Source organism: Plectrocnemia conspersa, unplaced genomic scaffold (assembly GCF_051122295.1).
Source record: "Plectrocnemia conspersa isolate PC_06_02 unplaced genomic scaffold, ASM5112229v1 ptg000001l, whole genome shotgun sequence".
In the NCBI taxonomy this organism is placed as follows: Eukaryota; Metazoa; Arthropoda; class Insecta; order Trichoptera; family Polycentropodidae; genus Plectrocnemia; species Plectrocnemia conspersa.
The window spans coordinates 30,452,992-30,468,310 of record NW_028277165.1 but is presented as its reverse complement, the minus strand read 5'-3'; the positions used below and the strand labels follow the sequence as shown (position 1 = coordinate 30,468,310).

The window sequence follows — 15,319 nt, the reverse complement described above, 5'->3', positions numbered from 1 at the left end:
TGCCACACACAAATATTATATGTAATTTATATTGTATGTGGTTTATATTATATGTTTTTGGTTGTTTTTAATATTTGTATGGGACACGATAATTTCCATTGTTTTAATCAAAATCTTTTATCAAAATGGCGGCTACTTCATATATTTAAAAAATTTCAACTTTGTCAAAAAAATTAAAAAAAAAGTAAATATGGCAATAATGTTATAATATAAACAAAAACAAAATTCAAATTCAACAAATGTTTTTTTTTTACATAAAATTGTGTTTTTTTATCATTTAAAAAAAATATTGTAGCAGCCCTAACAACGTCTGTATGCTCGATCGTAAATAATAAAATAATGGTTCAAAAATTGCACATTTTAACGATCACATTCCATTTAATAGATGTCTCTGTATTAAATTAACGAAAAAAAAATCAATTTTATTAATAAATGTGTCCGTAATAACATTTGCGTGCCTGCACGCGCTGGCGTTTGACGGTCCGACAGCTTTGGCGTGCAGGCACGTCACTGGCGTCTAAAGGGTTAAAACTTTCTAGTTAAATAAAAAAGTCACGGTTACTAATTACTTATAACAGGAATTTATTTAAATATATGAAACATTTATGACGGCATGATTTATATATGCATATTTCGTGTTTCAAGCTATAATAAGCTTATAAACAACCTTTCTTATATTCAGGTACTTCTAAAAATACTTTATACGCCAATCCTTGATTATATTATCTACGAGTATTGATAAAAATAAAAAAGACGACGGTGACTGAAAACATTTTTGCTTCATTTATTTCTTTACTTCATTAATTTACTATATTGTCGGAAAAAATATTTCTTAAAATACGGGCGCTAAATCTTTCTTCTCTTGGAATAATAATATCTAGAAAAACATCGTCTTTGATCGACCGCTTTTTAATGCGTCTAAATTTTAATACCAGGGGCCAGAGCACCACTCGAAAATTTATTCCAATAAAATATACTATATCACTCATTATTTTTTGTCAGTTACGTTCATCTGAAATAACCTTATGGGAAAGGGGTGCGTAGAAAATTGTGAATCTGTTTGTTTAAAATGCGACATATTTTTTTTCTAAAAACCAGGGCTGTGGAGTCGGAGTCGGAGTCGGAGTTGGAGTCGTGGAGTCGTGGTGTTTTGGCCGGAGTTGGAGTCGGAGTCGGAGTCGTGAAAAATGAGCGACTCCAAGCATTTTTTAAATTATGAAATTTATCAATTTTTAATTGCGTAATAATGAATGTGTATAGCGTATGAATATTAAACTTGTAGAAAAACACCAAAAATACCTGATAAAATTAAACTTTTTTGAGTCGGAGTCGAAGTCGGAGTCGGAGTCGGAGTGGAGTCGTGTTGTTGGTAAATATCGGAATCGGAGTCGGAGTCGGAGTCGTGTTTTTTTTTAACGACTCCACAGCCCTGCTAAAAACAGATCTATTTAATTTATTTTAATCATTGCACAATTCATTCACTTTCCAAAGATTTATCTCTCGTATACTACTCATGTTAAAAGTAACATAAATTAAATTGAGTTATATATGTTTATAGAATAAAAAATACGTAAATACTTAATAAATATTTTTCTGTACTACCGGTATTTAATTTTGTAATACCGATAGTATCGATAGTTGATTTTTGCTACAATACCGGTATTATCAGTATCGGTACCACCGGTATTGCAATCCCTACCTGTAGTATCCGCGCGTATCACGTTCGTTCGCAGGCATCAGGCGGTTAAAAGCTAGTAGTTATAGTTTTTTTTGTGTTCTGTCTATTCACAAACAAAATAGTATTATCATACATTTTTCTTGGAAAACCACTGATTTTTTCTTATTTATTTTATTATTTTTTGAATGACAGTTATGTTCTTATTAAGCAATAGACGTGTCCGTTTTTTTCTCAAAAATCGTTTCATTTCACATTTTTAAAAAATGAATTTGGAAATGATTTTATTTTTACCGTTATTAAACATATTATATCTGTCAGTTTTACAAATGAGACATAAAACTTTAACGACTAGTGTACAGTGTTGGACAGAAAAAATCTGCGTTATTACTATTTATGTCATTCAGAGGTCAAAAACATTTGAAGCGCTGCTAGCGACAAGATATTAAAAGTTAATTTTACATATTTCAACAAAATTTTTAAAATTTCTGATATTTGAAGAATTAGGAAATGACTGATTATTAACATGCATTGATAAGTAAATATACCGTTTTCGTGTATATGTCATATATTATACAGTGTAATAATAATTTACTTTATTTTCTTTCGGGAATATACATATTTTAGTGTTCACCGAAGAAAACACACCACCTTAAGTGATTTACAATGACTGACTTTTGATCCAAACATTTCGAATTTAGATTCATCAGACCATACATTTAGCATCAATCTTCAATTGTCCAATTTTTCTGCTTTATAGCAAAGTCGTGCATTTAATTTTCATTTCCTCGTCATAGCAAATGTTTTTTGGCAACAATATGTCTTCAAAGATTTGCTTACCGTAATCGACGTTGCACGGTTGACAACGAAATATTTTTAATACCACCATCTGGTGCTGTAAGTTTTCTATTTCTTTAACTAGATATTATTATATGCTGATTTTATTATTTTGATGTAATACTAGGTATTTCTTGGCTATTTATGCCACGATTTAGTCCTGTACCTTGACATCTTTTAATCGCTTCATGCACTGCCGTCTTAGAAATATTTAAGTTTTGAGCAATGTAACGTTGAGTTTTGCTCTCCATATAAAGAGTAATGATTGAAGCTTTTTTTCAAGTGTTAGATTATTTTTCCAACCCATTATAGCAAGAGAATTTACACTTTAATGTTTGTCCAATAGTTTGAATGAAACTAATTTAAAACCGAAATAAACACTATAGCTTTTAGTGGTTTCGAATGTGATAAGAAAAAAATAAATGTGCAGAGAAAAAAAAATTAAACGAGTCGCTAAACCTTCACTGACGCATAATTAACATCTGAACCGCTTTAGTCGTGCTTATCCGCATTTACGACTCTCTGCCAGACTTAAAATAAGAAAGAGCGATTAAAAAATATAATATTATTATGGTAAATATACATAATAGTTTATTATTTAATTTGGTATATATATTTTTTATTATTTGAAAGAAAAAAAGGGTGAATTCGTGACATGAACATCATTGCAACTTTTGACCAGTTCTTGTACCTATCTGTCTGCAGCGAGTGTCAGGAGGCAGTTGCTCTTTGCCGGGAGTTCTAGGTCGTCTTTTCGCGTCTGTCGGTGGGGGCGCGATTGCTGGTCTCTTCGAGTGGCTGCTGGTGACTCTGACTGCATGTCTCCTGACTAGGTGACTGTCTGGGCTTATATATCCAGGGCTGTAATAGGCTTGCTGGCCAATCGCATATATGGAGCGATCTTCCAGCCAATCGCTGCAGTCGCTTCGTAGAACGGCAAAATAAATCTACGCCTTTAGAAAGCGACGTTCGCTCGTCCAAAGTCGTATTGCATTTTTGGAAATGCCACGGATGTGTTGATTTATTCGCCACAAAGGAGAATATTAACTGTAAATTGGAGGTCTGTGCTCAATTGTTAATGAATGATCGTTTTTGGTCACAGTCATTAACGGGAGTTTAGCGTTTGAGACAAAGACCCTTTCAAACGTGGTCATCTGTTTCGCTACATAATGATCAAAAAATCCGGCCAATCAGTTTGAGTTCAGCCTTGCTTCTCAATAATTCAGGATCATAAACTTGCACCAATATTTCCATATTTTCTGTCGTTGCTTCTTTTATTGTTTTAGACTTTTTTTTTGTGGGACTGGCAGTTGAGAAGTAACTGGAATTTTATTTTATTCTTAAACTAAGGGCTAAACTTTTAAACTAAAAAATAAAGGAAATGAAAATAATGACGTCACATTTTTGTGAAAATAAAGAAATAAATTTTTCTGCATATTTTCAATCGCTACGCACATGCATTTAGTAACAAATGCTTTTGTAACATAAAAACTACCGTAAAATAGGTGCCGGAACGCCGTTACATGACAAAAAAAGCCTCGAGTATATCCTTTCTCCATAATATGACCAATCTCGCGGGACCTCTCTAGAGAAACCTACTAACGCTTTCTCTCTCATTATGTTTATCGCCGCTTTAATAATTTGCGGATTTCGCAAAATCCAAAGGTTGCCACAGCAACAACTTTGAGATTTAGAAGTTTCCACCGATGTACTCTGATATGTACATACACGTACTTCTCGGCGAAATCGCGCAATTCCGAGTTTGTTCGCGATTGACCTCTGCCTGCTTCTCCCCCGGGGAGAATTAATAAACCCGACCGGACATAAATCCGAATTAGACCCCGGACCCCGGGGTCTGCGGTCCGCTACTCGTCCACCCCCCACTGTACATTGCGAATAATTAATATGAAAAATTATCACCCCTGACCCGCGCCGCCCGGTGCAGGGGTGGTGAAACCTGACGCGCGAACGCTCAAGGCGGCGGCGTCAGACTAACGAGTGCTACGTGACACGCGTGTGTTAAACTGAAAAATAGCTATGGCAAAATAAATGCCTGAATGGGAAGGGGCGGGTGGGTGTTTGGGGATAGGATTTGTAATCCATTTTCAACTTTCTACAACTCAATCGACTTTCAATAAAGCTTCTCGTAAGTCGTAACGTAAATTTATGAGTTGTTAATCTCTTTAGATTGAAAAAAGATTCGGCCCGCTTCGATACCTTTTCTAAATTAAAAAATATGCTTGAATTCTTTCTGTGAGAATGGCTGAATTTTCCGAAAGAAGTATTGAAAGTGGCGGAAGTTGGATCAATACCGCCATGATCGATCTCACATACCCTTGAGATTTTGGGCAAGTCCAAGCAAAGCTGACAAGCTTTCTAAAAAGTTGGATGACTCGTGCAAGAGGAGCGTTTTTAAGCGCTGATGTTCTGGCCGCGACGGGTAACAATAAAGGACGTAATCGTTCTGAGGCAACTCTCGCAAAAAATCAAGCTATATTTGTATCTAAAATAAAATAATGTAATATCGAACAAAGTATATAAATATATAAACTAATTTAAAAATATGACACAATTACACATAAAACTACATGTACATATATGTACAAAAAAAACAATACCAGAAGAAAATTAAGACAAAAATATTAGTGAGACATTTTTTTTAAATATCCTCTGGTATGGAAAATATTGCAACTCATATGCAATTTTTGAACTTTTCGCCACAATGGCTTTTTCGATCCTCATTTTTAATAATTTTAATTTTGTAAAACAGTTGCTCGCAACTAAACTTACCATTTGCCCACCATGATTAGTTACCAATTGTAAATATCTGACAAGAAAGTTTTTTTGTAAAATAAAAAAGATCTACGTTTTGATTTTTTTTAATTCGGATTTGCATTGTTTTTCGTGCTTTTTTAACATATACTTCGTAAGATGATGAACATATATTAAAATGTTTTATTTTCTCGTAACATTTTGAACCGAGAATCAAATTCTTTCTCCACATATTTTTTTATATACGATAGATTTTCTATTGTTATCGTCGGGAAATGTGCCATATTATTGGATTCCAGTTGACGATTCCACAGTGTAAATTTAGTTTCAAAGCTCTTATATTATCAAACATTTGATTGATCCGTTTATTTGGTCCATGAATGTTTACATTTAAATTATTTTAATGATGTGTAATATCGACACAAAAAGCAAAATCACACAACCGTTCTTTGTCATTAATTCCCGAAAAGGAGTATTCCTTCATCTTTAAAAACAATTTGCTTTCGTCTTTTAAATCGAACATTCATTTTAACATTTTAAAACGAATTAACCATCGAATTTCGGTATTTGTAATTACGCCACCATATTCGCTTTGCATATCTATTAAAAAATCTTTAAATAGACGATAATTTAGCCCTTGAAATCTATAAGAATTAACAATTTTGATGATCGTTGTGGCAACATTTATCATTTTTATTATTTTTGCACATGAATTTTCCTGATGTAAAATGCAATAAAAAAACGATGATTTGTCGTTCTGTAGCCTGCATCACATATCCGACCCGGGTACCCGGTTACCCGCGCGTTTTAAAAATAACTGAGTACCCTGTTATTTTTAAAACGCAAATTTTCAAAACATATGAAATATATATCTCACACAATTTTCAAGATGCAAAGTTCTCCAGCTATAACCCATTTAGAGATTAAGTTTGTCGTGAGAGCGGTGTATTGAAAAGGGAGAGGAAAGCTCTATTTAACAATCCGATAGTATTATTTCACAATGAAATTTTATGACATATTTCGTTTCGGCATCATCAAACATTTGCTGTTTAACAAAAAAAATGGGGGTATTTGCTTAAAATAAACATTGCATACTCGGGGGACGGACGTACACAAAAAACGTAATTTAAGTCTATTATTATTTATTGACAATGATTTATGATTGTAAGAGTCTTGATCGCTTGTTTTCCATCGGTTGATGGATAGCTCTCTAGCAAAAGATGTGAACAGAGTTTTTTTAATACTCAAATGCGATTTTGATATCAATTACACAAAATAAATTATTTGATTAGGTAATTAATATTTATTATTAATTAGAAGTAACAAAAAATATTTATTCTTAACTTTTTGAAATACGAAAAGAGGAAATTGTGCATGTATTATGTGGTTCATAAATAGAAGATCATAAAATTTTTGTTGCTTTCAAGTTTATAATCCGCATAAGTTGACAATGATCGGCACTTCATAAAGTTTGTTAATCCTTTGACTCATAGTAGAAACATATTTTTGCTGTCAACAATATATTGGGACGGGTGAGTCCTTTCACGTGTTTTTACAATAAACAAATTCATATATTAAAATTATCCCACGCTCACAGACAAAAACAAAACAAGAGTGGATCTGAAATATTTCTTTGCCTTTTTATTTCATCTTACTTTGGTTTCATACCACAAAATTAAATTTTGTCTGTGGACTTTAAAATTCGTATATTATGACTAAAATTAAATCTTTCTTAGATACAAATTTATAAAAATTACATTAGTTTAATATGCGGTGTAATATAAGTTATCAAATTGTTTATCTGTTATTCTACGAATATTTTAAAACTGATAAATTAATCAACCTTAATAGTTTTGTAACGAATAATATTTTTAACCGTCGTTGTAATTCATTTTGTAGTACCTTTTTTAATCAAAGGGTTGAAGTTGAGGAAACCTACACCCCCTCTTCTTACTTATATATTTTATTGAATATCCATTTTTTGTTTCTTAGATGCAATTCTAAATTTATCTGTATTCTGTAAATTAAATTCATTTAAATCAATAATCAAGAAGCAATATAATATAATTATACATATTTTATTATAATATATTTATTTTTGTTATTAACATTAATATAAAATTATTGGTAACAATTCTTTGTGTTTAAATTATTATATACCCAAACATCTTTAATATTTTAACTATTAAATCTATTATTTAAAGAAAAAATATTTAATAGGATTTAATTCAAACCATATTTACAAAATTTATAGTGTACAGCCATTATTAAATTTCATAAAATATTATATTATTGTTTTAATGATTAAATCATATGTGTATATACAATATATACATACATACGTTGTTGATAACAATTACACATAAATAGATATTTGATTAGGTAATTAATATTAATATATTAAATTTAATAATCATTTTACTGTAGAAAATAATTTTAATAAAAAATTCGAAATTCTATGAAATATGAAAAAACAGCAATGATAAATTACCTTTTTAATAAATTTGACTGTGGAATTAAAAAGAAAATAAGTGTTTAGTATGTAATGCAATATATATATAAAGCAATGTACGTAGTGAAATATAAATGTATAATGTTTTTTGCTTTTTTCTATTATCATTATATGTTGTGTGTACATAAGTATTTCAATTAAATTAAATATTAACATCAGTTGTAATTTTCTATTACAACATTTTTTTTACAATTAAATACTATTTATGCAAAATACGAAAATCAAATATTTTAATTTATAATATACGTATTATATATACAATACAATCATATAAATTGTATCTCGGGTACCAGTTAAGTAATGGAAACATATCCAATTCAGCAGTATGTTGGAAAAGTTCTTCAAGGTATGGAATAAAGTCGTTTTATACAACCAATTTATATATTTTTGCATTCATGTTGCCCTGGACGAAATTTACATAGCCCAATCCATAAGCAGTCATGCACCCCCAGATCATCACATAGGGTGAGTGCTTGATGAATCGATTAATGCATAAGGGATAACATCTTTCGCTTTTTCTACGGCGCACAGTCACTTACCATCTGCTCCAAAGAGATTAAATTTGGATTCGTTGGAGAAAGTCACTCTTCTCCAATCTTCGACGATCCAATGGCAATGAGCTTTTGCCCATTCATGGCGATTCTTTTTCATTTTCTCAGTAAATAGTTTTTTTTTTTGCTGGGTTTCGCGCTTTAAATCCAGCTTTAACCAAACGTCTATTCACTGTCCGTCTCGAAATATTCGAGTTTGTGTTTCAACAGCAGTTATGAATCGATATTTTTTTATGATATTTTATTCTGCAGTCTTCTCGAGCAGACGTCATACACTTCCGACCACTCCCTTGCTCTCTAGAATTTCTGTTTCGCAATATTTTTAACAAATTTTCGAGTAGAAGAACCACTAAAACCCACTCTTCGCGCTATCTCAAGAATTGAAACCTTTTCTTCGAGATATGCTATTATTTTAGATTTTACCGTGATCGACATTTGTTTAGATCTCTCCATGATTTTGGGTTTAGAAGTTAGAAGTAAAAATAATCAGTGATTTGATCCTAATTTTTTTAAATATGCAATATGCAAAGAATACGACGGTATTTGAAACATAATGACATCAGTTTATAAGCTTACATTTAAATTTATCAATCTTATATTTGAGGCAAAAATATGTTTTCTTAAACGTTGTCTACTTAATTTTTTTTTGACGAATGAGTAATCCTGATTATTTGAAGGTTTGCTTTTGAAGGTTTGCTTTTGAAAATTATACTTTTGAGAACTAATTGGCAAAATAAATTATTTTTTTCAAAACAATTTCATCAAGATTTTTTAATATTTTTTTGGAGAAGAAATTAGAAAAATAATTAAATATTCTTAAAGTAGCTTATTGTGGTATAGTATACGAAATACGTGCGTATATGGTATAATGTCTCATAATAAAAAAAAAACATAAATGAAAATCGCCATTTAACCTTTCACGTAAAGCGCTTCGACAACGAGATTGATGGAATCCAATAATCGCGGTCCCTGCGAGATTTATTGGGCCCGTGATAGGATTTTCAATTTTTTTCCGACGCCGAATTATTTGTATTTTTTTGGTCGTAATTTTTAAGATATTCGACCGTTGTGGGGTGGTACGATATTTTGAAGCCGAATCCTTAATTACACATGCGCGAATCAGTACTAAAAAATCCTTTGACGAAACTATGAGGGCTTGATCTCTGGTTACCGCATTGTTTGAACGCTTCGAGTGCCTTTGATGTACATTATTTACATACGCGTTTTGAGGACGGAATATGTGGCTGCATGATGGCGGAAAAAATATTTTTTAACGTGGGTGGTTAATCTGTAGAATCTCTAGATAGTATGTAAAGAATTTTGATGTGTGTTTCATCTTAATATCTATCGGATATTATATTTTGATATATTTATTTATTTCGTAATCAATAATTTTTTGGCATTATTATTTATAAAAAATCATTTATATTATATCAAATTACAAAAAAATTATACAATACAATGTTTTTTATTTATTTCTTCAGCTGTATATGTATGTACATATATAACTATCTGTGGCACCTCAAAACAGTAAAAGTTCGACCGCCGTACATGTACGGCGATACCGCCCAAAGGGTTAAGAAAATATTAATTTATAAAAATATGTTCAAAAGTCTCATCATTATCTTAAATGAAGAAAAACAGTTTCATAGTAGGACATCCTAATATAACGAAAACATATATAAATTAACAGTTAGTAAAATATCTCAATTTTTAACGTAACCAAAAATTCTAAATTTAAATGAATCTAAATATTATTTTAATAATATTTTTTACGATGAATTAAATTATTCGGAAAATAAGTAGGGCATTATCTCTTTTCTTCGACTTTGACTTTTCTCCGTTTTCAGCAATCTTAAGCTCGTGATAGATGCTTCCGTAGTTTTTCGTTAGAAACCAACTAATTACACAAAGACAGATAATAGTAGTGCGTCCGGTATATAAAGGAACGTTAAGGAGGTATGGAGGATTGTGCGTCTCTTCAGATATGTCCCAAGACTATAATTTATTACAGTGATTGTGATTTTATCAGTAATATAATGTTTAATTGTTAAAGTTTGAAGGATAGAGAGACATATTGACAATTATTTGTTCATCTAAATAAATGTTTCTCGGAGAATATACGTTTAATTCGTGTCTAATTGTGATCAAAACTTGCGTAGTAGATTCGAGTTTGATATTTCAAATTAGATTAAAGCACAAAAGCTTATTTCGTAAAAGTTAGTTGCCGGGCTTTCGAAAAGTTTTGAGCGTAAAATGGCTTTTGACAATAATGTCAACGAATTTAATACAAGTTCTGGGTGGAAAATAAAAATGTACATATATTTTTCTAATCGAAAATTTCGCTTCAAGGTTCAATCGTATTTCTGCTGTTTATATTTTTATTTAGAATATTTTTTAGAATTCGCAATATTTGCTGCACGAGAATCATATGTATGTAATATATATTCAATAAAATAAATCAATGACACTTATGTTGATATTGTGTTTGATATGTGAGTTAAACAGTCTACATATTGTATTTATTTATATACTGTCAAAGGCTTTTTTATATGAGCTTAAAACATGTCATTTCCAAGAGAGCGCTAAGTGAATATGGATGGGGGTTCGAAGAAATGAAAGAAAATCTATATAAATTAATAAAAAAATTTAGAAAATGTGAAATATTTATTTTCCATTATATATTATATTATAATAATAAAATGTTATAATGTATAATCATAATTGGGCTTTCTCGTTTTATTTCCGAACGCTTAGTTTTCAGTCAAGCTTTTATGTTTGTAAGAGATGAGAAGTATTATTTTTGTAAGAGTTTTTGGAATCACGTTTCGCAGAAGTGAAACCGACTGTGTGTGTTGATTTTGCTCACAAAGCGTTAAAAAATATTATATACGCAGAATGGCGCTTTCAGCTCGTTATTATACAGAAATATGGGAAAGAAAAAATAACGTTAACCGAACAAAAGATAATAACGAAATGAAACGTATCAGGCGGTTTAACGGAGCGATTAAACGGTTAACCCGATTTCTGTTTACCTAACCGAGGTTTCGAATTTGACAGATTATGGTGGAATTTTTTTAATTAACTCGGATTCCTACTTTTACAATCTCGAATTATGGAGAGTGCCTTTTTATGAATTCTTAGTTCGAAAAAGCGTAGTCCGTAAGGCTTAGACTGATTACCCAGAGTCCACGGGTTCGAGCCACGGCAGCAGACTCGAATTTGCATTTATAAAAATGTGTTAATATTATAAACCGGCTCCAGCCGCATATTATATTGGGAACATAAGGGATAACAAATTTATTTATCTTTGGTTAGATCAGTATCTTTAAAACAGTGTATCAAAAAGAAAAGTGTTGTTGATTAAATTGTTCAGATTTTATCTGATTAAAATAGAACGAACTTTCAAACTTTTCTATAATCTTGACACGTGTTTGCATATACCTTAAAAAAAATTACAGTGTAATGTTTTTGAACTCCAGCAATTCCTCCGATATTTGAAAGTTTGCCACAATGTTGGCCTTTTATCTCTTTTTTTCAGATTATTAATTTTTCGTTGAAACCATAATTGTGATTTCATTAATATTATGGAAAATATCTGCCAGGCATATATTTTTCATCATAAATAAAATTATATAAATCCAAAAAATTAAATAGTGTTGTAGGAGCCTATTTATATTTATATATGGCTAAAACTTGGCGGCACTCTGGTAACACCGGCGTGACGAATTCTCTCGACTGGCACCCTACGGCGCGCCCGCACAGTTGCGGGCCCGCGTCCCGTTCAATTGCAAATAAACGTGTAAACTTCATTAATTCTTAATTAAATATTATTCCGTCGCCAAAGTGTTTATTTTTCCAAAAGTGGGCTTTTTCTTTCTTTCCTTATTTTTAACAAGCCTTTAAATTCAAGATTCTGTATGACACAGTACTGCTTTTCTCTTTCTGGGTAAGTCTTCGTTTCCAACACATGTCTGTAAAATTGAATGTGTTATGAAGACTCGAGGAGCTTCGTTTTTCACTCAAGTAGCTTTAGGGGCGTACCCCTAGGGGTGGTTGACCTTGCGGCTAATGAGACTCTTCGGTGAATCTTATTAGATTGTTTATTAAGTTATAATTACAATTTTAACTATGGTTTTTCGCGATGAAGGTGTTCGTGGCGCAGGTGGGGATGGCCGTAGATGTTGCTTAGGGTTCTTAGGCTGCGTGCGGCGAGTGTCAGGTGAGATCTTCAGGTCTGTCGGTGAGGGCGCGTGGCTGGTTCCTCCGGATGGCTGCTGGTAGATCTTGGCTCTCTGGTCGTCTGCGTCGCTGGCTCTGCTGTCTGGTGGCGTCTCTTGTCTCGTGCCTCAGCTGTCTCGTATCTCGGACCGTCTCTTGACCGTCTGCCCTCTCCTCGTCGGAGTCCGGGCTTATATCCTTTAGGGGGATGCACGCTAGCTGGCCAATCGCGATTTTGCATCGATCTCCTAGCCAATCGCTGCAGTGGCTTCTTAGAATTCGAGAAATCGGATGTGTATTTCCGAAAGCGAGTTTTTTTTGCTTGGCTCCAGACTTTCGAATTCTTCAGAAAGGGCTTGCATTGTGGTGATTGATTGCGTCCGTACCGCTTTGTCACAAAAGGGATTCTCTTAACGACTCGTGTTATGTGGTCAAAAGAAATCCCTGTTGTGCCATGATGTTTGTCTCATTGTTAATGAATGAACGTTTTTGGTCACGATCATTAACAATGATACAACCGCCCTTCTAAATGTGCCTATATGTGTGGTTGCCACATAGCAAAACCAAATGTATTTGTAATCTTTTGAGCTAAAATCTTGTAAAATAATTATAATTTCAAAAATACTAAATAATAAAAAATATAAACTGATTTTTTTGAATCGTTGATTTTGGATTACCTATAATTTATCTACGGACCCCAGGTTAATTACCCCTGAACTACGGCTATTTCGTTCAATCTTGCGCTCAAAAACGTAAAAAATAAAGATAAATCCAGCAGTCACTAATTAACAAGAAATAGTATTATTAGACAGTGGACTTGAAACCATTGTTATGTATTTTTTTAAATACAAGAATAATAATATTTAGTAATCCCTAGACATCCGAATCACTACAATACAGTAATTGGACTCATGTTAAGTTTGTAAATGTATCATATAATAACCCTTTCTTTGACAATTTAGATATTATGCTGGTATCAAATTTAATCTTCTTGAACTTATATGTCGTCATTTATTTATAGATTATATATATAAGATATAACAAATCGATTATGTTTTTCTTGGATAGGAAAAATCAGCAAAAATAATATATAATATGACGAGTATTTTTTGTAACCTTACAAGAAAAATGATTAATGTTACATTTTGATAAAAATACGTGTCTGATTTAATAATGATAAACAGATATTTTTAGTTAATAAATAATATAAATAATGGTAAACTACCACTAGATGTCTACTCTATACAATAGATATTTTTGTACAATTTATTGCTTTTCGTCCAACGTCTTTTAATTATTCGTTTTAATGAACTGATTATAATTGAATCATAGCTTTAGTATTATGTTAAAACAATGGGTACGGATTCGTAACCAAAAAAGTTAGACAAACTTTAGAACACGTTTTTTATGTTCGTTGTAATTCATGCATGACGCAATTAAAATGTAATGAAATACAAACGTATGTGACTTTGTTTTCTGTAGTTTTTTTTTCATATTTCTATGTGTACAATATAAACATGCACATGAATATCTGTATCATTTGAATACGCGAATAGTATGAGACCCGCGTTTATATTATATAATATTTGACACGTTCTGTTTGCCGACAAATTCCTACGTATCCAGAGAACAATCGTCGCCATTTACGGCCAGGAAAACATATCTCGGGTCTCGAAAAAAAGTAGAGCATTTTTCTTTTCCTTTATTTTATGCTGGTTATTATAGCTCGGCAAAAGAGGAAACTACCAGAAGCGAAGCGAAACAAAGAGTGGACTTTCGTAATTAAATTTCTTGCGTTGTTTTATAAAGCGCTAATTCGGCCCTCTCGTCACGATAATTCAATATCGAAAACGTTTCGAACAAAGAGCGATCGGCTTTATTAATTAATTATTTATTAACGGCGATTGAATAATAAATAAACATATACTGCGTATACAAGTCTCGGTTCTCTATGATAAATTACAACGTTACATTTTTTTCTTCAACGTTAAATATTTATGCTGCGAGTTAAATACATATTATACGCGTACAAAAATATAACAAATAACATATTACATTGTGTTTGTCCGTTTCCTGTGCATACCCATACCGTTTGGCTTATCGGAGTCAAACTTTACCAGAGTATAATAATTCAGTGTTATCCTAGGGTGGATAATGTACACATATTTGTTTCAATGATTATAAATAGTTTGTACAGTTGTCGGCAAACCGACCAAAAGGGCCCCACGACAAATATACATTATACAGAAAATATCCGTTTAAATATGTGTGTATACATAGCTAGACCCAAAGTAGATTTAAATATGTTTTTTTTTTAATATCTACATTATCGTAATTAAGATACTTGAATTCTCTAAATACATTATTTAAATAATTATTAAAATAATTGAACGTAAAAGTCGATTAAATTAATAATTTATATAGTAGAAAAAAAATCGTGTATGCAATACATGCTTTTATTTTCACTTCGCCAGCCATCCTTATCATAAAAAAGAGGCCGCAATGCGCGATCATTTCTCTGTTACATAACAGAATTACTGGGAACTGTTTTTCTGTTCCGACCTACTACTTACAATTACCTGTAATTGTAAGTGTTAGATGTAGAAAACAATTACAATTGCCTCTTTCAAAAGATCCTAAAACGCATTATATTTTATACAAAATATATTTACTTTATTACATATACGTATATAAAATGCCTAAAACAAAAAACTTTTTGACCACTTCTCCATCGCCCACCAAATTCCCCCG

The 15,319-nt window shown here is 31.8% G+C and overlaps 1 protein-coding gene and 1 long non-coding RNA gene across 2 annotated transcripts in view; both read left to right on the top strand.

Moving 5' to 3' along the window:
• The window catches only part of rl (Mitogen-activated protein kinase rl), a 123,680-nt gene that overhangs the window by 27,584 nt on the left and 80,777 nt on the right, over positions 1-15,319 (top strand). The window lies entirely within an intron of this gene.
• On the top strand, positions 1,034-2,935 carry LOC148239566 (uncharacterized). Its single transcript, XR_015810437.1, has 2 exons — positions 1,034-1,102; positions 1,443-2,935. It is a non-coding gene; the product is annotated as an uncharacterized LOC148239566 (long non-coding RNA).